Consider the following 24,868-nt stretch of genomic DNA (forward strand, 5'->3'; position numbering starts at 1 on the left):
GTGGGGTCATATTTTCAACTTCTGCATTGATGTCTTCCTTCAACCTCCTCTTCATTTCTGCTTCATTCTCAGAGGTAATATTTGGCATTGCTTCCCTTAATTTCTTATCTTTGAAATGATACATGAATGATTTGAACTCTTTAGATTTTATGAATTGATCATCTGATACAAAAGTGGTGTGCTCAATCATTCTATCATCTACCTCTGCATTCAAGATTGTGATTAATTTGTCCTATGCATCAAGCTCTTCTTCTCTATTAGGTACCTGTAATTTTGATATAACTTCATTCTCCCTTGAGTCACTTTCTGCATGTTCCTCTTCTTCACCTTGGAGGTCCTCCAGCCTTTGTTTTTTCTCCTTAAACCTTTTCTCCAAATCTTCCATCACATCAGCCAATTCTTCCACTTCCTTATTTCTACACAGATCTTCCATATCATCACTAAAATGGATAAAACCTTTCAGGGCCTGCCTTTTCCTGCACATGTTTATATATCCCTCGAGATCATAATTCTTCCTGGGTGTGTGTAACAACAAATTGTATTCATCTGCTAACTTTTTGTCAATGGTTTCATAAGGCCTGGTTGATACAATTCTTAAATCTCCAAACTCCAAAGTTCCTGGCAAAAAGGTTGGCTTACGCACATCCCCAAAATGACGAGAATTGGAAATACTAAGCTGTCTAATAATTTTAAAAAATGCAATATGATTAGGTGCCAGTTTAGGCAATACATATGGTGAATCCTCAAAACCGAACACCCTAACAAAAGTGAAATTGGCACAGGAAAACCAATCACCCCAATTATGATTCACTTTGGTGTTATGGTGCTCTAATGGTTGAAGAAACTTCTTAATGGTTTCCGAAAAGGATCCTCCAATAGTTTCATTGTACATTCTGAACAAGGGTTTGATGAAAAATTCTTCAAACTTCACATAATGGGAACTCACATACCTAGAATCCCATAAAGTAACCCATAGCTGCACAAGTTGCTCCTGTTCGTCCTTTCCAAACTGGTTTACTCTAAAACTCTCTGGCCACAATCCTTTGAATTGACCATAGAACAAACTTATACACATGAATAGAGAATAATGCTTGAAATGCTTATTAGGACTATTCTTCAGGTTCAAAAAACCCTCGTGCAATTTGTCTGCCAGATATGCAGCAAAATCAAACGCTCTTGGCTCATGCCTCTGGATATCAGCTGCCAAAACTAGTGGTCCCATTCTTGCTACGTCTGGATCCTCGACTCCTCCCACCTATCCACAAGCCATGTAGGTATATTGGAAATATTTCTTGAAAATGTTAATATCATAAGACGGCCTGTCCTCCTTTGTTAGCCTTCCCTTTTCAGCCTTATGAAACACCAAATTCCAACCCTGATATGTGGTGTCCATCTTTCTATATGCCTCCTCCAAATCATCAAAAGACAGAGGCACCTCCGCCTCAGAATCCAAACCAAAGACTTCTTGGATCGTTGCTGCTGCGAAACAAATGAAAGTAGTCCCGTCAGGCAACAGGATGCATCTTTTGGTAGCATCATAGTTTCTAACCATGAGCTTGAGCAAGTCCATATTTACAAACACATTGGGGACCGTGAGTTTACCTAGACCAGTGCTCCATGGGTTAGAGATAGGCTTTGGGTCGTTTCTCCTTATGTAATGGAACAAGAACAATTCATGTCCTCTCACTCTAGTCCATACATCACCAATCTCTTTGTACCTATCCTCCAACTAGTCACAAATTGGCAAATTGGTCTTTGACCTTCTAGACTTAGCTCTCGGAGAACTCATTTGATCGATCATATGTTGATTTAGCTTCCTTTGTTTGGCAGCCTCCCCTGCCTTTGATTTTTTAGATGTATCACTGGATATTTCTGTGACTTTCCTTTTTCCTTTTGCACTCAAACCCTCCATTTTGCAAATCGTTTGTTCTGTACTCTGCAACTTCAATTATCACTCCAGAGATATCAAACCACTTTCTGATTAATTTGTGAAAAACAACGTGCATGGGACCGCATATATAAGTTCATTCTCTATTCTAGCTAACATCTGGAAAAAATCCTGGTTAGATTTGCTTTGTGCAATTTCAGGCCTGTCTGTTGGATGCATTAAATAATGGCTGTCATGTCTGTTTTCACATCAGATTTCTCAATGGCTAACCGGTGTAACTCAGCCTGAAAATTTATTTTTTTGGCGCCACCCATAATGTACACCTCTTTAATTCCTTTATTTGTCCTTTTGATCGGTGTATGTCACCCTGACAGGTCCATCTTCATGTCTCATCACTACATGTTATGCCTATGGATCCATCTTTCTTTCCTCTGTGGCATTCTGCCCATCGGTTATCGACATAACTTAGTTTATGTCTCTCTGATGAGTCGATGATATCGACTTCATACTTGTGCATCCTTTTTATTTCTCCGGTCTATTGGCATACATTTGCCCGACAGATCCGCCTTCGGTTTCTACTCTTACTTAATCCATCGGGTATCAGCCTAATTCATTTTATGTCCCTCCGATGCCCCGATGACCTCAACATTTCAATATGCATTATACCTAAGCTTTCTTCTTTATCAGTATAACTCTCCTCGAAGACCTCCTTGCAATTCACCATTCACTATAACAACCTCATCGGGATTCTGTATAGCATTAAATTCCTCCTCCCGATGTCCCGATAAGTCTTCAATCGATGTTATTTTGTCGGTATAACTTATACCGATATCCCCGCAGGTGCTTTTACCTTCATCGGGGGTCAGAATAGCCTTTTTCTATTCATCCCAAAGTCTCAATGTTACTCCGTTGCACTTTTATGCTTTATACCTCCAAGTCGGCTTTATCAGTATAGGTAATACTGATGGTTCTACCTTACGATTCTCCATGTCATCAGGGATCGACCTAACTATTTCTGCACTATCTCGATGCGGTCCTTTTCTCCAATGGACCCGCCTTCAGTTCCCTTTAGTCATTAGGTATCGAGATAGAGTTTTTCATTGTTACAAGTCACACCGATAGCCTCATCGGCTATCGGTATAACAAGTTTTACACTTCCCCGATAAGTCGATGCATGCCGATAGAAAACACCCTCCTTCTACCTCATCGGAACAAGCTATCCCGATGGTATAACTTTCCCAAGAGTGCGCATCATGCTGAATATCATTTAAGTGCTCCAATGAGTCAGCCTTCTGATTTATCAGTAAATGTTATGTTGATAATCCTTCTTTTGCTTGCCAATATTGTTTCATCAAGACTACTTATGCTGATAATTGAAATTTTGCATTTTTGAACAAATGAGCCATCCACCATGAATAATAGTGATCCCATCTATCCCATAGGTTTGGATACATACTGGAAAACAATCTTAGATTATACCATAATGAATTCTCCAGTGATAAATGTTCCCATACTGGATTCCTTGTGTAGTCTATACTCAGTGCATGCCCTTAGTGTGCCCAAGTGATACCTTGACATTCCTGAAACAACTGATCCTTAGAGAACTTTACTCGTGCTAATAAGGTTCCTGCACATGCAAACCAATAGTAAATGCTCATATGATAGGAAAAAAGGCCTCCAAGCACAAAATATTTTGTAAAAATATGTGCTAACAATGGCTCTTTCTAGGGATGTATGTTCTCTTTAAGGACATAGCAAGATTCTAGTTATCTCTAGAAAGCAGACCAAAATGAAAATTGAAAACAGAGAGCAAACAAAAACTTAAACTATTATGATACAAAATTACTCCCTACTCATCAAGAGAAGAAATGCTTAAGATACTGAGCATGAACTGAGAATTCCTGCACCTGACCATAAGTATCCTGCAAGTAGTAAGAGTTGTCTCCACTTTTTTCTGAAATGATGAAGGGTCCTAACCAAAGTGCATCGAATTTACCATGTTTCCCTTTGCCTCGATCCTTGGCATTCCACTTTAACAACCATTCTCCTTCTTCAAATGACCTATCACAGGCTTTCTTGTCATGTAAAGCCTTAACCATCTGTTGCCTCTGAATGTTTCTTTCTTGAACCTCTTTTCTACATTCATCCAACTCACCCAATGCCATCAATCTGTCCCCCATAAAGTTTACTTCTTCTGAAAACTCATCTGTAACAAATTTATAAACTAGGAGCAAATTATTCAAGAGTAATCTTGCTTCTTTGCCATATACAAGCTCATATGGAGCAAATCCTGTGGAATTATTAACTGTCACTCTATTAGTCCATACTGCTAATATCAATTTCGAATCCCAAGCTCTTTTATTATCACCCAACATCCTTTTGATAATCTTCAACAAGTTTTTATTGCTAGATTCTTCTTGTCCATTTCCTTGGGGATGGTAAGGTGATGAATAGGACAAAGTGATGCCATAATTTTCACAGAAATCAAAGAACTCATTGGATCTAAAACACATCCCATTATCTACCACAATCTTCCAAGGTACCACAAATCTAGTCAGAATGTTTTCCAAAAGAAGCTTTATCACAACTTTGTTGGTAGCCTGTCTTGTGGGAATGGCTTCAACCCACTTAGTGAAATAATCAGTAGCAACCAAAATCCATTTATGCCCACCACTAGATTTTTTTTCTATCTCTCCCATGAAGTCAATACCCCACATCTGGAATGGTTCCTCTATATGCATGGATCTGAGAGGAATGGCTCCATTATACTTGAGCTTCCCTGAAAACTATTGACAAGCCTCACATTTTCTGATATAAGTATGACAATCCTTGAAAACTTGAGGCCAATAATAACCGGTATTAAGAATTTTATGAGAAGTGGTTTTAGCTGAGAAGTGGCCTCCACATACACCTTCATGTAAATCTTTTAAAACAACAGACACTTGACACTCATCTAGACACAATAAAAGAATACCATCTCTATTTTTCCAGTATAGATCTCCATTAAGTAATACATACCTAGATGTTTGAAGCTTTAAAGTTCTCTTCTGACTATCATTTAAATTATCTCGACATCATATATTTCGATTAATATATAATATTTGTATACCAAGGACACCTCTCAATGCTAATTTGTACATCTTCCAACTCTACCTGATTTAGTTGTACTGCTTCAAGATTGGATTTTGCCATCAATTTTTCCAGACCCTGACCTCTTAGCAACTTTGTGATTTGTAGATCAATATTGAATTCTTGGATCTGGTTTATCCATCTGCATCTCCTTCTTGTAGTTTTTGATTGTCTGAAGATGTCTTTAACAACAACATTTGGTACATAGGCAATGACAGTGGCACCAACTAGATAGGGTCTAAAAGAATTCACAGCTTTCACAAGAGCATAAGCTTGTTTTTCATTTAAATCATAATTCAATTCGAATGCTTGCAATGTTTTGCTAAAAAACACCACTGGCTGTTCATGACCCTCATCATTCTTTTGTAACATGAAAGAAACAATAGTATGGAATGAGGCAAATGAAAACACTTGAAAAGGTTTAGAGAAATCAGGTGATTTTAATACAGGGGCTTCCTTGATGGCTCTTTTGATATTTACAAAGGCTTCAAGAGCTTCATTTGTGCATTTTATTTTAGCACCCTTTTTCAACATTTTAGCAATAGGCTTTATGATTTCAAAGAAATTTGAAACAAATCTTCTTACAAAGTTGATTTGACCGAAAAAAGATTGAATTTCTTTAACTATTTTTGGGATTTGAATTTTATCAATAGCAACAATCCTTTCTGGATCGATTCTCACACCATCTTTTGAAACAATGTGACCTAACAATTTTCCTTTAGTAACCCCAAAATGACATTTTTCAGGATTCAAAGATATGCCATATTCTAATGCTCTAATAAAAATATTTCCTAGATCATTACAATGATTTTCTACCTTTTTAGAATAAGCAGTCATATCATCCTGGTACACTGCCAAGATATAATCAATCATATCCTCAAAGGCCACATCCATAACCCTCTGGAATGTAGCTCCTGCATTTGTTAGTCCAAAAGGCATCCTAGCATAGACATAGGTACCCCAAGGTGTAGTGAAAGCAGTTTTGAACTTTTTTGCTTCCCTAACTTTGACTTGATTATAGCCTAAGAAGCCATCCATCATAGATAACAATTCATTCCCTATTACTTTCTGCAAAAGAGCCTCCATGTTAGGTAAAGCATAATTATCTTTCAAAGATGAAACGTTTAAATTTCTGAAATCCACACATAGTCTAATGTCACCATTCTTTTTTATGAATAGGACCAAGTTGGATACCCATGTTGAGTGCCTTATAGGCTCAATAATACCAGCATTCCTCATTTTCATCAGCTCCTCCTTCATCTTAGGAGCCAAAGTAGGGTTTATCGGCCTTTGTTTTTGTCTGAAAGGTTTTGTATCAGGCTTCAAAGGTATCTCATGCTAGAACAAATCTTCCCTGTATGCTTTAAGGTCATCATATGACCAAGCGAAAACATGCCTGTACTTCCTTAGCATATCAATTCTGTTCTAATTTTCGGTGTGAGCCTTTTTCCAATATATACTTCTCTTGGGTTGCTTTCACTTCCCAAGTTTTTTTTTCAACATCCTCACATCCTCCTAGATTAGGTCTAAAACTTGCTACATCTTTATCATCAAACATTCTTTCAAGCTCTATCAATCCTTTTGGAATTTTATTTGTTTTTAGCTACAATACCTCTTGCCCAAGTACAATCTCTCTTCCATCCTTCTCCTCCATAAGTCCATTCCAATCAATCCGCTGGTGCTCATACTAATCCTCACAAAATAATTTTTTTAGCAAATCCCTGTCATCATCAAAAAACTTGCCAAGTTTTTACATTGTTAGGCACTGACGGTCTGGTGTTGATTTCTACTTGGGTAATATCATCCAAAGGGATGTCATTATGCTTGATAGCCAAGTTACCCATGAAGTTTGCCCAAATATTATTGGATCTTTCAGTCCAATTGATGGAGAAAGCATCAAATAGTTCAATGCAATCCCAAACTTCATTCCTGTAGTTTCTTAATTTTTCATTTTTTGCAGCAAATTTGCCTCTAACTTGTGAAACGGCTAATGCTGAATCACCATAAACTATTAGTAACTTAATGCCATGTTTATTTGCTAGTTTAAGTCCTAATAAGAGGGCCTCATATTCAACAACATTATTAGTACACTCAAAAGTTAACAAGAAAGAGTATTTAATTTTTTTTCCATTAGGTGAAATAAATACAACTCTTGCTCCATTTCCATCCTTACTACAGGCACCATGAAAATATAATTTCTAAATTAAATTTTCATTTTGTTTAACTGTTTGTGTAACTTTATCAATTTCTAAAGGTTTAGAAATACTTACCTGAAAGTTGTCCATATCAGAATGGCAAAAGCAAGTCACTTCATCAGGATCAACCTCTTCTATGAGATATGGAGCTCTTGGTTCTCTGTTTATCCTCACCATTGTCCCTTCTACTGGAATAGTAGCATATGACAAGTCAAGTTGAGCATGACCACCCACTAAGTTGGACCACTGTCTAGACAACAACATCCCATAGTTCGTTGGCACTTGTACAACTATGATATCTATTTTGTATGCAGTGTCTGGGTAGGCTGGGAATCTGAACTCAACATCCTTCATGATTCCTACTATAGGAACTGACCTATTGTCCATGGCATAGCACTTACCGTAAGGTGTGTCAACATGCATTCCCAACTCTTTTATGACATCTTCTGGCATGATATTTACTGTCGCTCCTGAGTCTATCATGCAATTTTTTAGCATTTTTTCATTTATCAATAGTGTTAGATAAAAAGGATCTACCTATGTGAGATTTTTGGTAATAGATGTGCCAAGATACACCACATGAGGATCTTCCTTTGATTTAGGATCTTCCCTACTCACTTCTCCAACATTAGATATAATTTTTAAAGTCTCATTTTTGTAATCTGGAAATTTCATTACCTCTAGCAAAGGCATAGATATCTTCACCTGGGATAGTGCTTGAGACATGAATTAATTACAATTTGAATTGGGCTTACTTACTTGTTTCTTCTCTATAGGCTTAATGAGTTTTGGCATTTCCATTTGCTTAGTCTGTTCCGGTTCTTTCCCTTTCTTGGCACTTGTATCCTTGCCCTTGGCTGCGTTATTATTGGTCCCACCAGATTTTGTGACCTTGGCAAAAATACCTATTGGCTTGTCCTGCTCATTGTTGACATTCCTATTTCTTAGTTGGTAATTTCTTTTCACTTGTTCTACAGCTGCAATATGTTGGCATTTTTGATGTTTATGTTCTGATTGTCATTGATGGACACACACTTGTATTGAGATCCCCTTTATATGTATGAGCTTGTGCTCAACCGGTATTTGTTGCAACCGGTATGTTGTATACTAGTCTCTAGACTAGTGATTTTGCAGAATGTGTTTCCCGGTCTGAAGCGGCACGTCGACCCCAAGCGGTTCGTAGATCACAAGTGGTATGAGGGAGCAAAGTAGCACAACACATTCTTACCAGTCTTCATTTTTGTCAAACCGGCAACTGGTATTTTGTATGAACCGGTAATACTCTGTGATAAGTTACCAACTGGCATTTTGTGATGAGTTACCAATCCACCGATTGTTTGACGGTGTCGACACATTGACGGTGCTTTTTGTGTCATGTTACTGAGTATGTCTAGATTCATTGAACCTAGGAAATTGTAATGTAATCCTATTGGACCGACATGAAATCAGATTCCTTTAAAAGGACATCATGTCTAGGGTTTTAAGTTGTTGCTGAAAGGGTTAATGTTGAGCTAGGGGTTTGAGGTGGAAGTTGAGTTGTTGTGAGAATGATCTTATCTGAGAAGATCAAGTTGTAACTGTGAGAGAAAGAGAGAAGACTGAAGTAATGCTGGAATGCATTAGCTGTGAGCAATACTGGATCTAACCAAGTAGTTTGTGCTATTAGATAGATCAAACACTTGTTGATTACTCACATATTTGACAAGTTTGTAGCCCTTAACCGGGTAGGCCTCAAAGCCTTTGTAAAATCCTCTAACAAGGTGGTTCACACATGTGAATCTAAAATCCTCTAACAAGGTAGTCTTTAATCGGACTTATCTCCTAACAGAGATTGAGATTCCTAACAGGATCTGTTCTGGTGAAGAACATTGTAAGACCTTAACTGGTCTGACCTTAATCGGTCTGGTTTCTATTCTGCAGATAGTAACTTGTGAGTTCCATCTCACCGTGGTTTTTCCTAGTTAGGTTTCCACGTCAAATATCTTGTGTTATGGTTGTATTGCTTTTGTGGGTGAATGCTTTATTCACATTTTGGTTTGCATGTGTGGTAACCGGTTTGACTGTTAAACTGCTTTACCAGTTTATCTTTAGACTATGTAAGTGTTTTAGTGCAGAAGTTTTTGGCATACTAATTCACCCCCCTCCCTCTTAGTATTCATCACAATAATGAAAGCTTTCTTCTCTTCTTTAGTCAAGTTTCTCAAAGAAGGCACTGCTTCCTCCTGAAACAATTTTCTCAAAGCAAGGATATCTTCATCATCATCAGAAAAAACTTGTTGTATGCTATATTGAAAATTCTCTCTTCTTTGATGCACATCAGAATATTCTTCTTCTTCAGATAAATCCTCATTTCTTCCCTAATATGGATTAGACGAAAGGGCATTCACATTTGGTTCATAATCCTCATTTTATCTTCCTCTTCTATCAAGCCATGGGCAATCATACACTGTTTTGCAACATGAGACAGATTACATACATCACACCATGGATACTCATCTACAAAGTTTGTGGTTTTCTTTAATGGATCAGGAGTCTCTTTGTTTGTATTAGGTTTTACTGGTTTTCCATCCTTCCAATTTGTGTTATATGGCATGTCATGCAACCTTGGCCTATTGTAATTTATTTGCTTATTGTTTCTGTATGGTGACCTTTCATTAGGATTTTGCTTACCCTTTAGGTCTTTAAGCATGTCCATGATCTGAGTAAGAGCATCTTTCTTGGAGACCCTGGAGTTGTACAACTTTGGATCATCTCTCTTAGCAATCTTCCCAGCCACCTTCCTATTATTCTCAATAATAGCATCTGTCTTGAATGCTTGATGTAAGGTATCAGGTCTATGAGACAAAATCTCATAATGGGTTTTGCTGTCAAAATCACTCAAATAAAAGTTAATCAAAAATGAATCAACAGGTCTGACATCTCTGGGTATTCTATTTAATACTTTGTTAAATTTTTTTTAAATTCAGTAACCGATTCATTTTGATTATTCCTTATACTCATTAATTCATGGGATGCAAATGAAGGATCATTGTGATCTCCAAATTCTTCCAAGAACAACATTACAAATTCTTGCCAACTACAAATACATCTATCAGGGAAGACTTCTATACCATTCTCCTGCATCCTTTGTCAAAGATTGAACAAACAATTTCATGAATACATCCTCACGAGGAACCTCAAATTCTTTAATGATATTTTTTACATTAACTACATGTTGTTCTGCTGAATCAATTCCATTTCCTGAGAATTTGGGGATTGCTAATCTTAAATCATTAGTGATCTGATTTGGATAATCAACAATGCCAGTGAAATCCAACTGTCTGTATCTTTCAATGATCAGAGGCCGTCTACCAACATAATGGTTGTTTTGATTGTTCATACTTCCTCTATTGAATCGACCATTGTTTCCATAATTACCATTGTTCCCATTGTTTCCACCACCACTATTATTGCCATTGTTGGCATTTTTGATGTTTATGTTGTGATTGTCATTCATGGACACACACTTGCATTGAGATCCTCTTTATATGTATGAGTTAGAGCACAACCGGTATTTGTTCCAACTAGTATGTTGTATTATAGTCTTTAGACTATTGATGTTTTGCAGAATGTGTTTCCCAGTTTGAAGCGGCATGTTGACCCCAAGCGGTTCGTGGAACCCAAGTGGTACGAGGAATTAAAGCGGCATAACACATTTTTACCAGTCTTCATTTTTGTCAAACCGACAACCGACATTTTGTATGAACCGGTAATACTATGTGATGAGTTACCAATCGACATTTTGTGATGAGTTACCATCCACCGATTGTTTGACGGTGCCGACACATTAATGGTGCTTTTTATGTCGTGGTACCAAGTATGTCCAGGTTCATTGAACCTATGTATGTCTAGGGTTTTAGGTTGTTGCTATCGTTGATATTGTTGCTAGGGTTTAAGGTGGTTGAGGAGTTGGAGAGAATATGAATGTGTAGAAGACTAAAGTAATGTTGGAGTGCATTAGGAATGAGCTATGAAGGATCTAACCGAGTAATTTGTGCTATTAGCTAGATCAAACACTTGTTGATTACTCACATCTTTGACAAGTCTGTAGCCCTTAACTGGGTAGGCCCAAAAGCCTTTTGTAAATCCTCTAACAAGGTGGTTCACATCTATGGATCTAAAATCCTCTAGCAAGGTAGTCTTTAATCGAACTTATCTCCTAACAGAGATTGAGATTCCTAACAGGATCGGTTTTGGTAAAGAACATTGTAAGACCTTAACCGGTTTGGTTCCTATTCTACAGATAGTTACTTTTGAGTTCCATCTCACCGTGGTTTTTCCCATTTGGGTTTCCACATCAAAATCTATTGTGTTATGGTGTTTGTGCTTCTGTGGGTGAATGCATTATTAGCTATTTGGTTTGCATGCATGTTAACTGGTTTGTCTGTTAAACTGTTTTATCCGTTTACTGTTAGTCTTGCAAAGTGTTTAAGTGCAAAGATTTTTGGCATACTAATTCACCCCCCCGTCTTAGTATTCATCAATTGGTATCAAAGCCAAACTTTCTATAAGTTTAACCACTTGGAAAGAGATATGGGGGAATACACTTTGAAGGAACTTACCCATGGGCTCACTCAGTCTGAGCAAGCCTATGATGATCTTATGGTCAAATACAAGGCATCTCAAGCAAAAAGAAGAGAACATGCAGAAAAGCTGATGGAGCTATCTAAAAAGAGTTCTTCAGATGAAGCAGACATGGAAGCCCTAATTGCTGAAGTAAATAAGTTGAATGAATCAAACTCCAACCTGAGAAAGGAGTTGGAAGGACTGACTATCCGGATGTGTCAAGAGCTTGAGAATCGGAGGAAAGCTAAAGATTTGGTGAAAGAAAGAGATCATGAGATCTCCAAGCTGAAACAAGAGATGAGTGCCCTAAATGCTCAACTCCATGCAAGCAAAGTGGAAAAGGAAGACATGCAAGGAGAACTGAACATTGCCATCTCTGAGAATGAAAATCTGTTGAAAACAAATTCTGCTATTTCCAAAGAACTCTCTGAGTCAAAGGAAATACTTGCTAAGTTCAACCAGAGTACTGTCAAGCTAGAGCAAAAGCTTGAATCTACCAAACCGGTCAAGAATACCAATGGACTTGGTTATTTGGGTCATGAGGATGGTGAGACCTCTAGTACAAATGCTAGAACGCCAAATAAACAATCGACATCAAAGGATAAAGGTAAGAAAAAGTTTAAACCTGTTTGCTTTAACTATCTTAAAGAGGGACATACTACAAATGTGTGTAGGAGTAAGGCTTACAACAATTTTCCTTATTTCCTAAATGATAAGCCTAGATCCTATAGATTTGATGGTAACTATTATGCATGCAACAAGTATGGTCATAGAGCATCTGAATGCAGCGCTTTTATGAATAACACTGGAAGATATCCTCAGAGGACCCAAGGAGTTGGTCCTGAACCTTTTGTGAACCAGAATCACAACCGGTTTAATGCCTTCAATCATCAACCAAGAAGCGGTGGTTATCAAGCGGCAACCAAATGGAGAGAAAATTTAATGATCTATCATGGTCATGGTCACACTGCTGCAACATGCAGAAGGAAGAATGGAAAAGTGAACAATGGACCTTGGAGAGCACCTGGATTGGTCTGCTATCACTGCAACAAACTGGGTCACATTGCTAGATTCTGTAGATCAAGAAAAAGCATATCTGATGATATACCGGTCACTCCAAAAGGAAAAATTGATGTTGACACTGTTCAAGCGGAAATGAACAAAATCTGGAAGGAGAAACCAGCGGTGCTACAAGAGGAACCGGTTGTTGCACCTAGTGTGGAAATCACGGAATCGACAAACTAAGCTTCAGAAAAGCTTAGGGGGTGCAAATAGCAAAATTTTTCGAACCCCCGGTTTACACCGGTAAAAGTCCTTAACCGGTATGTGATACCTGTCATTTAGCAGAAGACCGGAAATGGTAAAAAGACAAATTAGGGTTTATGCCCTAATGGAGGAGCATTAATGATGGTAGGTGAGGAATATGCTTAAAAGCATTTTACAAATCATTTCTCACTATCAATTTTCGAGTGAAGAAAGTTTTTTCAAAGAGCAAAGCGACGAAAAGGTGATTTGAGCAGAGATTTTGAGAAATTGAGAAACTGCGAAGGACATTCAAATTCAAACTGGAAACGGTCAAGTGGAGAATACAAAGCGGTGATTCAGCAACCAATAGAGTGTGAAGTGAAGGAGAATCAGCAAGCCCTAATTTCATGTGTTTCAAAAGGTATTTCTCAAGTTCCTAGAGTTTAATATTTTGGAGAAGAAAAAGCTCCACAATGCTGTTTACTTCCTGGAGGATTTCATAGAGGATCATATAAGGATCATTCTAAGCATAGTCCATGGTGATAAGATGTACCTGGAGAGAACACATGACATCACACCATAGGCAATTCATGCAGTCACCAGATTCTACAACACAGGGGAAGTGCCAGCCCTAAGAACGGTAAGCAAAACTGAAATGTCCAAGCTCACCAGTTCAGTGAGCGACTCATGAGGCATGATAGTAAATTCTATCAAGGATGATCTGGTTAAGTATGCATGCATGGTGATTGGATACCAGACATTCTCAACCAACAGAATTAACTCTGTATCTGCTGCAGTGGTAAATGCCGCTTACCGGATGATAAAGGAGGATGCATCATTTGATCTGTGCACCAGTATGCAGAGACAACTCCTGTTGAATCTGAAGTCGATCAAACAGGATGATGCACTTAGGTTCAAGTTTGGACAACTACTGGTTGGGTTGTTCTTCTATTTCCAAGGCTACTTTCCAGGAATAGGAGATGTCTAGTGGTCTGGTGACCAACCAATGACCAAGCAAATCAAGGAAAGCATTGAAGCAATTGGAACTGGTTACCTTGATATTCTGAACAAGTATTTTGATGAGTTCAGAAGGAAAATGAGCCAAAGAGTGAGGATATCAGGTGACATCATCAAGAAATATGAAGACGATATCTGCTTCACCATCCAAGTAGATAAATGCATAATGGAGGCTATTGAGCCTAGACAGGAAGAAGTGGAGCCAATGGGCTATGAGGTGATGTACAATATGCTGGAAGGGTATGCCTCTACCCTTATTGCCTCACCGCTTGATCCTAAGGCAAAGAGAACAGACACCTACCTAGAGAGTATAGCACCAGTTGAGGAACCACCAGCAATGAAAGAAAAAGAACTGGCAATAAAGAAGGCAAAGGCAGTTCCTGTAGCATCAGCACCAGATACTACTGTAACTCCAAAAGTGACCAAGCGGTCACCAGCCAAGAAGAAACCGAAAGCAACACCGACTAAAGTGTACAAGAGAAAGAGGAAGACAAGGAATACCTCTCTAGACTCAGAAGAAACTGTGTCTGAGGAAAAGCCAAAGAAAACACGTCAAACAAAGAGGAAGACAAAGAATGAATCGACATCATCTACACCAGTAAATATAGATATCTCTTCCTACAAACCTTTGACACATTGTCAAAGAACAATAAAGAATATTAGGAGAAAAGTGCTAAATGACTTAATTGAGTGTTTTGATGACTTTAATGATGATGAAAAGAAAGCGGTAGAAAAGGAAATAATTCAGTATTTATGTGCTAATGACCGATCGCCCTCAGAGATTAAGTCTCAGACATCGGATTCTTTATATATATCATTAGACAGTAGATGGCACATTTCCATAGAAAAGGAACAGGAAATTAGGGAGAAAGTTTTTGCAGACTACTTTCCCGACCTGTCAAATTCTGAATTGTTTGATGTTATTGATCAAAATAAAGGACTCTTCTTCACTAGAAAAAGATGACTCTGGCTGTTAGAAGGTAGAGTTGATGATGTCAAAAATGAAACTCATCTGTATATGAGAACTGCTGTCCAGACTCACAAAGCATGTCTAGCCAACTGACAAGCTAAAAAAGAACTGGTTATATCCAAACCGAATGAAGTATTTGATGATGAAGGAAATCTGGTTGTTGAACCAATCGACACCATTGATGTCGATGCTCTGGACATTGAGGATGTTACTCAAGAAACACCATCTGAGGTAACAGGGCAGAAGCAACAGGCTAAACAAGTTGATAAGCAAGCCGAGGACAGACAGGAAGCACCAAAGGAAGAGTAGAGTAGAGGAAGAAAGATGAAGAAGAGAGAAAGAAGAAGGATGAAGAAGAGAAGAAGAAGAAAGATAAAGAGGAGAAGAAGAAGAAGGATGAAGAAGAGAAGAAGAAGAAAGATGAAGAGGAGAAGAAGAAGAAGGATGAAGAAGAGAAAAAGAAGCAAGAAGATGAAAAGAAAAAGAAGGAAGAAGAAGATAAGGAACAGGAGAAGAAGAAGGAAGCAAAGAAGGAGAAGAAGGAAGAGCAAGAAAAAGAAGAGGAAAAGAGGAGAGAAGAAGAGAAAAGGAAGAAGGAAGAGGAGGATAAGGAAGCGAAGAAGAGGAGAGAAGTGGAGAAGAAGAAAGAGGAAGAGGACAAGGCAAGAGAAGCGGAGAAGAGCACCCAGATGGAGACTCTGAAGGCAACTGGGAGTCAAGCCAAACCAGCTGATCTCTCTAGTCCTATCGATCTCCAGTCTGCAAGTGAAATGGAGTTAATGCAGAGCATCAAGGTAGCTCAAGGGCGCCTTGAAATCATTTGAAGGAAGAAGGAGCAAGATGTAATTCAAGCGGATATGGACACGCTTACCGGTTTGATACCTGGTACAAATCTTCCCAACACCGACTCATCACTAGCTAAACTCAAGCTCCTATGCACAGTAGTGGATGATCAGGTGCAGAGCCTTGAAGAGGAAACAGAGGCTAATGTCAAGAAGGAGCATCAAAAAGCTCTTAATATAGCTCTGGTGAAGAAGTTGAATGAGCTCTGGACTGAACTGAAGAAAGAACAAAAGGATATAAGGGATGCTCTAGATGAGGGGAATCTTCTACTCAGCAAAATATGCCAACCCCATCTGTTCTATGATGATGTGCTAGCTCAGAAGTAAAAACTTGAAATGGACTTGCAGTCCTACTTGAGTACATTCAAGCCGCCTTATGATTCCTTTACAACTTACGGGCAAACCATTCATCGATTTCACATCCAGTCAACAAGATGAGCACTCAGTCTAGAGATCTGCAGGAGCTACAACTGGTTCTACTCCCACAATTGGAAATTCTTCAGAAGTGCTATCTGAACCTGGATGCCTTAACAGTTACATAGGAGATGAGCACAATTGATGCCATGGAAGAACAGGTCTCCCAGATGTAGACAGAGCAAGAAGTTGCTACCTCCCTACTTGAGTCCTGGTCTTTGTCGATGAAACAATTCTTGCAGGACTTTAAATCTGTTTTTGACAAGTATCATTCCTTGTTGTCATAAAATTTTATTATTTTTAATATCAAATGCGAACAGGGTTGTTCGGTTGTACTCTATCATTGTTGGCAAAGGGGGAGAAGAATTCTATTGGGAGAAGTATCTGGTAATCAAATTTTGATTATATGCTCTGAATATCTCAATGTTTATGCTCTATATGCAAAAGTGCTATACATTGTATTGTTAAAGGGATAGTGTATATGCTTAGGGGGAGCAATTTTGCTAATGGCATGATTTTGTTGTAAAACACTTAAATGTCAAAATTTTATTTTCCTAAGTGTTGCCATCAATGCCAAAGGGGGAGATTGTTGGCATTTGTGATGTTTATGTTGTGATTGTCATTGATGGACACACACTTGCTTTGAGATCCTCTTTATATGTATGATTTAGAGCACAACCGGTATTTGTTCCAATCGGTATGTTGTATTATAGTCTTTAGACTATTGATTTTTTGTAGAATGTGTTTCCTGGTTTGAAGCAACATGTTGACCCCAAGCGATTCGTGGAACCCAAGCGGTACGAGGGATTAAAGCGGCATAGCACATTTTTACCAGTCTTCATTTTTGTCAAACCGACAATCGACATTTTGTATGAACCGGTAATACTCTATGATGAGTTACCAACCGACATTTTGTGATGAGTTACCATCCCCACTGATTGTTTGACAGTGCCAACACATTAACGGTGCTTTTTGTGTCATGGTACCAAGTATGTCTAGGTTCATTGAACCTAGGAAATTGTAATGTAATCCTATTGCACCGACATGAAATCAGATTCCTTTATAAGGACATCATGTCTAGGGTTTTAGGTTGTTGCTATCATTGATATTGTTGCTATCATTGATATTATTGAATTCATTTAGCCTTTCAACATTTTGGCATGCCCGGTGGGACATGGATTTTTCTTAGATCTATGTTTTTTTGCAGATTTTTGTAACCCTATATTGCTATTTTGTAAAACAATTTGGAGAATAACCTTGTGCAGCTAGGGTTTTGGACACAAAATCAAGATCTTGGAGAGATTCGATCATATCTCATAAACGGCTTGGAAATTTTGCACCAAATTTTTTTTGCAGGTTGAAGAAAGTATCAGGAGCTCTCAATCCAAAATTCAGAATTTTTGGAGCAAATTTTCAATTTTTAGGAATTTTTTATGATTTTTCATAAAAAATTTATTTTGAGAGCAAATGAGAGAATTTTTCGGATTTTCTTACATTTTTGGAAATCTCTCATAATTATACACAGGATCTGTTCTTTGTGAATTTAATTTTGATGCAAAATATTTCCCTAAAAATCAGATCTTTAAAAATTAGGGTTTTTATTTATTTTGATCAGATCTCACAAACGGATTCAACTTTTTCCATAAAATTTTTTGTGCAGGTTGGGAACAGTATCAGAAAGATTCAGTAAAAATTTTAGATTTTTTGAATCTATTTTTCATTTTATATGAACTTTTTATGATTTTTCATAAAAAATTAATTTTGAGAGAAAATTAGCGAATTTTTTGGATTTTCTTACATTTTTGGAAATCTCTCAGAATTATACACAGGATTTGTTCTTTGTGATTTTAAATTTGATGCAAAATCATTCTTCAAAAATCAGATCTTTGAAAATTAGGGTTTTGCATTATTTTACTCATATCTCACAAACTGTTTGGATTTGTTGCAGGAAAGTTTTTGTGCCAGTTTGGAAGACCATAAAAAATCTCCAGTAAAAATTTTAGATTTTTTTGATCGATTTTGCATTTTATATGAATTTTTTATGATTTTTCATAAAAAATTAATTTTTGGAGCAAATTAACAAATTTTTTGGATTTTCTTACATTTCTGGAAATCTCTTAAAATTTTACAAGTGGTCTTTTATTATGATAAATCAGGTCTTTGAATTGGTCAACAAAACACATTGTTGAAGGCCCCTATTTCACAAAGTCTTTTGGATCTAAAATTTACCTAACTTGTGTGCTTGCAGGAAGGGGTGATCATTTGAAACAATCCAAACTACTAATAAATCTTTGTTGCAGGTCCTTGGCAAGGTTTTTTTAGATTTTTATTGTGTGCCTTGTTTTCATAGACTAGCAAACACTTCAATTGGTGCACTAAAATTGAATCATTGTCTTTTGTGTCTTGAGCAATATGCTCTTTTTGTTTAATCTTTAGAGGGCCTGTCTTCCCGTGTGGTCATTAGGACTACTAGTGAGAAGAGAATGACCCAAGTGGTAGCGAGGAAAACCCACCTCATCCAAACCACTATAATCAAATGTATTCATGGTGAAAACTATGAATAACGTGTGCTGATTAGTTTATACCGACACTATGTCTCCCCATAAAGCCGTTTGATCAAATTTATTTGATCATTTGTAGGGCGTAACCCCTACCGGCTAGGAGCCTTTTGTATTTACAGAGCTGAAAGTGCCACATGTATGGCCACACGAGCGGATGCCCTTACTAGCACCTTTTTGTTTTAGAAGCCCAAATCCTTCTAGTTGTTGGGGCAGGAGGTCGGACCTCTGGTAGCGGCCCACACACATACGGTTCTTAGTAGAGATACAAAGTTCGCCATGGGGAGTTTTCATGGGGACTGATGCTTGGCTGACCCGAGAAGTGAGTGCCGAGGGTGGAGCCAGTGAGGTCAAGCATCTAAGTATCCGCTCTGAATAGCGTAGCCTCGGGGGTAAAACCCCATGTGGGATCAACAACTATTGTCTTGGCCAGCCATAAGAATTGTGCTTGACTTATGTTAAACATTCAAACAATCAAGACCAAACAGCAAAACATTGTGTCTTTTGTGTCTTCAAGTGTATGCAAAACAATTTTACATCAAACAACACACTTTTCTTGGAGTCATTTTGGAGTCTAAACACTTGCAAACACTGAGTCCTCATCAACATTGTGTCCTCTTGTCACGAAAAATAGTCAAACATTCAGATTTGGTCACCACCAAAAACTTCACAAATTGGAAAAATTTCACAGTCCAACAAACAAAAGAAATCAGTTTCGGCATACTTGAGCTTCCTAGGTTGTCTCTTCAGATTTCATCTAGCATTCAGCCTGTTCTAAGGTCTCACATAGTCCATCATTGCTTCACATCTCATTTTACATTCATACTTGTCTAAACTTGAGTCAAAAGGTCACTTGCTTGTCCTCATCATACTTTGTCAACACACTACATACTACTACACTTTTCTAAGTGGTCCCTCATCAAGGTTTCTTACCTTTGGGTCTCATTTGGTCTTACTTAGAGTCAAGGTCAGCTTACCTCATCAAGAGAAATGATCCTCTCTTTGGAAGTCACACCTACTCTACTACTTACATACTTGGTGTTACACGTTGGACATTGCAAGTACACCTCAAGATTCATTTACACTCCATACAACTCTTGGTCTTCCATACCTTGTCACATTTTCATCTAGTTTCTCACATATTGGTCAAACACCTAGTTCATGGTTGAAACCCGCCTTCAAAAATCTAGGAGAATAGCTAAAGAAGCTCAAGAATCCGCAAACATGAGTTCTTATGAGTATGACAATGATCTATTCTACAATCCTGAGCACACTACATTACCAGACATGAATGTTTATAGAAACAATCCAAATGTGGAAAGCGCAAACGCTATAAACAACAATACTACACACAATGACAATGTTGACAACTCTTCAATACTATCAGCAGACATACAAGAATCCATAATGGATCCTCAATTCAATAGATTGGTTGAAGAGATAATGAGGAGAGATCATCAATACTTTTTAAACATGATGGCACAAAGTGGAGCTAAAATACTGCATGATTTTGACTTATCTCAACTTATGGAAAGTCGACCCTCACAACAAGCTCAACCCAACATGGATCAAAGGAGACCAAATAGTGGAGGAAATAGAGGACTGAATATGATGCCTGAGTCACCATCAGTTTTGCTTCAAAAACCAGCAATCCCACATACACAAGCTCAAACATATGATACTTACATTCAAAGACCATCATGGAGGCCTTATGCTCAAACACATGCTCAAGGTATGGATCAATCAAGACAAGTGGACACTCAAGGACATCCTCAAAATTTTGACACAAGGAGACCTCATGTCAAAATTGGGGGCAACACAATGGAAAATGAAAGACCTGTTGAATATGGTTTATACACACAAAACAGATATGGGGTCCCTCAACAAGAAGTTATGCCAAGTGCTCCATATATGCCACATCAATATAGACCTCCATATGAACATGTTTACGATTAGTATCATCCATACATGCAACAAGCTCCTCCTCAAATGGGTGTTTCAAACATGGGGTATGCTACAAGAAATCGGTCTCCTCCCAAGAATAATTTGGAACAACAAATTAGAGATCTACAAAAGAAAGTGGAGGACATGAGTACATCCAAACCTACATACACTATGAGAGATATATGCCCTTATCCCTTCGATAAGAGCATTCCAATGCCTCCGTTTCCTCCGCACTTTGTAACACCAAAATTTGACAAATATAGAGGGAGAGGAGACCCCAAGGCACATATAAGACAATTATTCACAGCTTGCATTGAGGTAGCGGCAGAAGAAACATACTTGATGAGGTTGTTCCCACAGAGCTTAGGTGACCAAGCTATGGAATGGTTTTCTCAATTACCTCCTGGTATTAAGTCATGGGGCGACTTAGCAGAGGCATTCATTCAGCATTTCTCTTACAATATAGAAACAGATGTCTCAGTTACTACCTTGTGCAATATGAAACAAAAGGAAGGAGAATCTTTCGCAACATTTTTACAAAGATGGAGAAATCTAGCTAGCAGATGCTCTTGCAAAATTCCGCAAAAACAAATGGTGGAGATGTTCACACAAAATGTTAACAAGGCTATTGGCTATGATCTCAGAAAAGCTTGTTTGTCTACATTCAAGGATGTCATTGAAAAGGGCCTAGCAACAGAAAAGGTCTTAATTGAACAAGGAGTTATCAAGCCATTCAAAGAAAACAAAGAGGACTTCAAAGGAAAGGACAAACCAAAATTTTGGAACAAGAATAAGAACACAGTTAATGATGGTGTTGTTGATGCCAACATAGTGAGACCAAAGTTTGTCTTTTCTGGATCAAGTTCTACCAACAATCAGGTGAACACTCAAACAACTTCAAAACCATGAAGGAAGTACACTCCATTGGGAGAACCACTTGAATCAGTATTCAAAAAGATTGTAGCAAACAAAGTGATCACGGTCTCAGATTTTCCTCCATATGAACCAAAGGTAAAACCGAATTGGTGGAATGATGATGAGTTTTGTGAGTTTCATAAGAGCAAGGGTCACAAGACAAGTAATTGCCATCGATTGAAAAACATTGTGCAAGATCTCATTGACAGAGGAGATATAGAGATTGAGGGACATTCATCTAACCAAGAGCATGAGGTGTTTAAGGAACCATTCCCAAAACATGACAAAGGAAAAGGCAAAGTCACAGATGATCAAGCCAATTACACCAGAGCACCTTACAATTATGATTCTACCATCAATCACATCTCAATGGACAATCATATCTCTACCATTACTATCAAAAATAAAAATCCTGAGAATCCTCCTCAGTGACCTAAAATTGTCCTAAAAGGTGTGGGATCTTCATCCGAAGCTACCTCCGAATGTCATGTTACAACCCGTCGAGGTAAGATTACATTGCCAGGTGCCTCCACTAAGAATACCAATCCTTTATCTACCAAGCCTGAGTACGACCTTGTAGAACAACTAGGGAAGACACCTGCACTCATCTCTATTCTTGAGCTCTTACGTATATCTCCTGCACATAAAGCTATCCTTGACAAAATCTTGAGAGATACTACCATCCCTACTGATCTGAACGTGGACCAGTTTCAAGCCATGGTGGGATACCTATCCATTCCACACTCCCTCACATTCACAGAAGCCGATGACGCCTCCATAAGTCAGCCTCATAATGCACCTTTACACGTTGAAGCCTTCATACATAAACACCGAATAAAGCAAGTCCTGATAGATGGAGGAGCAGGTCTTAATATTTGTACATTGAGCACGATCAGACAATTGGGATATTATGACAAAGCTGTGAATTCTACAAACCAAATCACTATTAAGGCTTATGATGATGAAGAGCGCTCGTCCAAGGGCACGGTCACCTTACCACTAAGAATAGGGCCAGTCACAAAGGATGTGGTTTGTCAAGTCCTGGATCTAGATCTCACGTATAACATATTGCTAGGACGTCCGTGGATTCATGAGATGAGAGCAATACCATCTACATATCATCGATGTATCAAGTTTCCACACAATGGAGTTGAAGTGACCGTCAAAGCAGATCCAAATCCATTCATCTATTGCAACAATCTACAACCTAGATCAGAAATAACAATCCCAGTCAATCGCGAAGCTATTCCTTCATCGGCATATGTGGATCCAGAATCCTTAAAAGCTTCTACATCAAAACAGGCAGAGCTCAAAGAAAAATTCAAGGTTAAAGACTTGGGATGTGGTGAGTATATCTTTCATGTTGACCAACTCCCACTATCTTCTAAGGTATTCAATCAACAGGAGCAATCTACAAACAATTTACAAGGAATTGGGTGTGAACAGCCTGGTGTTGTGTCTACTAAGTCTAAATGCAAATCTCCTCCAGTGGTGCAAGCATCTCTTGATATCAATAGTCCTAAGAGTGGTTCCAACAAAGAATCTATTGAGCGTATTGCCAGCCCTCTTGATAACTCACATAGCCTTACCATATCATCCACTCATTCCATTTCCACTCCACTCCCAAACTTGGATCAACAAGAATTACAAAAGCCCTTACTCATTGGGGATCACAAATCAAGCTTTGAAAAGAAAAATCTAAAAGTAAAAACTAAAGAAAAGTCCTTTAGTCCAAATCAAAATCAAAAGCTATTGGACTCTGCAAAAATCAAATTCAAGGATAAAAATCCTATGAAAGAAAAAGAGCAAGAGTTGATATCCCCTAATATCAAAATAACTGGGGGCAAAAATTCTACAATTTTAAGTCAAAAAGAATACTTGTTGATCCTAAGTCTCCATCATGCTATCCTACTTTCACTTCTTTTCACAATCATAAGCCTTCATAACTCATCCACTTGTTCCACACATCCTTTTCCTTCTGTTGATACATCATGGACCTTTAATGGAGCTTCCTCAAAGGACTTTGCTATCAGTGATGCCCAAACTTCTTTAGGTGACACGCATATGGGCCTGTGTAGTCCACACACTAGTAATTCTATCTCAGTTCCTTTATCAAGGAAGACAGTCACTCAAGCTACACATCATTCAGTCAAGGAACAATGCAGCTACAATCACAAAGTCAAGCCTCGCGCATTTGAGGTAGGTGACTTAGTACTCAGAGAGAACCCCAAGAATCAGCAAGACAGAGATAAGAAGGGCAAGTTCGAACCAAACTGGCTTGGTCCTTACATCATCACAGCGGTATATGGATCTGGGGCATATCAGCTCTCAACTACAGAAGGTGAACCCTTGGAGGATCCTATCAACAGCATGCACCTTCACAGGTTCTACACATAAGCACTTCGGAACATCCTAATTCAAAAATACAAAAAAAAAAATCAAAAATTTTCAAAAAAATACAAAAAAATTATAAAACAAAAAAATCGTTACTTGGTGAAAACCTGGCAAACAGGCGCCTTGTGACAACAAAAAAATTGAAAAAATCGTAAAAAAAGTAAAGAGAAATAATTTCGTCCAACAATGAAAACCACTTCGGTGGCGCCCTGGGCAAGTACCATGGTGAAAACTGGGTCACCAGCGCCATGCGTAGAGACTTTGCTCCTCCCTCTTTCAGGATTCTCTTTCATCCTTTCACTTTGCACACACTCACAACCTATTCGTTCACAATAAACTTACCCATTTCCATCATGGCTTGTGATTGATCTACCTAAGATTGGTTAGCCATCCGTAACCCTCCCTTTTCACTCCCTTTCCATCCATAATAAATCAGATCCTATCTGTGACTAAGGCAAATCCTACGTCTAGTAATGGGTGTGGAACTGAGAACATCACATGTTTCGAGGAGTACAGTTTCTTCCAGCTTCCTTCAAGTCTATCCGCGCACAATCCGCAATAAAGCAACATTTGCATCGCCAGTCCACAATAAACTTTCATCTTCTTCGCAATAAAGTATCAGTTTCATGGATTCAGTCAGTTTCAAAGGAGACACAGCAGCAACAATGAGCTTCAACAAAATCAAATCTTTCAACAGACTCAAACAACATTATGGTTCAGTGCTATCTATCTTTTTTTTGAAAGTGAACATT

This window comes from Cryptomeria japonica, chromosome 3 (assembly GCF_030272615.1).
Source record: "Cryptomeria japonica chromosome 3, Sugi_1.0, whole genome shotgun sequence".
In the NCBI taxonomy this organism is placed as follows: Eukaryota; Viridiplantae; Streptophyta; class Pinopsida; order Cupressales; family Cupressaceae; genus Cryptomeria; species Cryptomeria japonica.